Source organism: Eimeria maxima, genomic scaffold (genome assembly GCF_000499605.1).
Source record: "Eimeria maxima Weybridge genomic scaffold, Emw_scaff495, whole genome shotgun sequence".
In the NCBI taxonomy this organism is placed as follows: Eukaryota; Apicomplexa; class Conoidasida; order Eucoccidiorida; family Eimeriidae; genus Eimeria; species Eimeria maxima.
The window spans coordinates 7,191-9,232 of NW_013563874.1; positions in this window are offsets into that span (position 1 = coordinate 7,191).

The following is a 2,042-nucleotide window of genomic DNA, read 5'->3' on the forward strand; positions in this document are numbered from 1 at the left end:
CCCTTTGATATAACAAAGGAAGAAATAGCCTTATTCTTTAAGGATTATAAATTATATAATAATAAGGAAGAAGAAGAAGAAGAAGAAGAAAAAGAAGAAGAAAAAGAAGAAGAAGAAGAAAAAGAAGAAGAAGAAGAAAAAGGAGAAAAAGAAAAAAAAAAAGAAAAAAAAATAAATATAAATAGTATAGAATTAATAAGATTAAAAGATGGAAGATTTAGCGGAGATGCATTTGTCTATTTTATTAATGACAAAGAAATACATAAGGCAATTAATCATAAACAATATAAATTCTTAAGGGATAGGTAGGTAATTAATTAATTAATTAATTAATTAATTAATTAATTAATTAGTTTATTTATTTATTTATTTATTTATTTATTTATTTATTTATTTATTTAGTCTATTTTATTAATGACAAAGAAATACATAAGGCAATTAATCATAAACAATATAAATTCTTAAGGGATAGGTAGGTAATTAATTAATTAATTAATTTATTTATTTATTTATTTAATTAATTAATTAATTAATTAATTTATTTATTTATTTATTTATTTATAGGTATGTAGAGTTATTAATAGATTATAATACAATAAATTCTCCTTTTTCTTTTATAAATACAAAAGAAAAGAGCGAACAAATCAACAGAAAAAGATATATAGGAGATAATAGGTAAATATACTTGCTGCTGCTGCTGCTGCTGCTGCTGCTGCTACTTCTAGGAGCAGCAGCAGCAGCAACAGCAGCAGCAGCAGGAGCAGCAGATGCTGATTTGTCGTTAGATGTATGGATATACACCTAAGAATAAGGCAATCCTTCTTTATGCAGCAGCAGCAACAGCAGAAGCAACAGCAGCAGCTGCAGCAGCAGCTGCAGCAGCTGCAGCAGAAGCAGCAGCAGAAGCAGCAGCAGCAGTTGTATCTTCTTTATGCGGTTAATAAAAAGAAATTAAATAAATAAATAATTAATTTAATTTCTTTTTTTAATTATTTTATTTATTAACATTTTCTTTTTTTTTTTAATTTTTTCTTTTTTTTATTCTTTTCTTTTTATTGTATCTAAACCCTAAACCCTAAACCCTAAACCCTAAACCCTAAACCCTAAACCCTTCCCCTCTATTTTATATTATCATATAATACTAAAATAAATATTAAATAATAATAAATTAATTTATAAATATATAATATATAATAAATATATATTATATAAAATAAATAAATAAATAAATAAATATATATATGCCTATATAAGTTGTCTGTACACCGCAGAGGGAAGGAATACCTCTCCTCTTATTAAAGAAAAAAAACGAATAAATTAATTAAACTAATTAAACAAACTAAATAAATAAATAAATAAATAAATAAATAAATAAATAAATAAATAAATAAATAAATAAATAAATATAATTAATTAATTAATTAATTAAACAGAACATCTTCTTAAATTACTATGACAAGATTGGGGTGTCTGCACAAGTTTAGCAATTAAATTGAATACTTTTTCTCTTTTTTCTTTTTCTTCTTTTTCTCTCCTTTTTTCTTCTTCTTTTTCTTTTTCTTTTCTTCTTTTTCTTCTTTCTTTTTTATTTAATTTATTTTGTTCTTCTCCTCCTTCTTTTTCTCCTCTTTTTCTTTCTTTTTGTTTTCTTTCTTCTCCTTGTTCTTGTTCTTGTTCTTCTTCTTCTTGTCTTTCTCCTTCTCTTCTTTCTTCTTCTTCTTCTTCTTCTTCCCCTCTCTCTTCTTCTTCTCCTCTTTCTTCTTCTTCTCCTCCTCTTTCTTCCCCTTTTTCTCCTCTTTCTTCTCCTCTTTCTTCTCCTCTTTCTCCCTCTCCTGTCTTCTTATCTTCTAAGACAAAAAAAAAGAAAAAAAAAGAATAAATTTAATTAAATAAACAAAAAAAGAAGAAAAAAAGAAAAAAAAAAGAATAAATGGAGGAAAAAGCGGAAAAAGAAGAAAGAAAAACAAACACAAGAAAATGCATGCAGCAGTAGCAACAAAAAAAAAAAAAAAAAAAAAAAAAAAAAAATAAAAAAAAAAAAA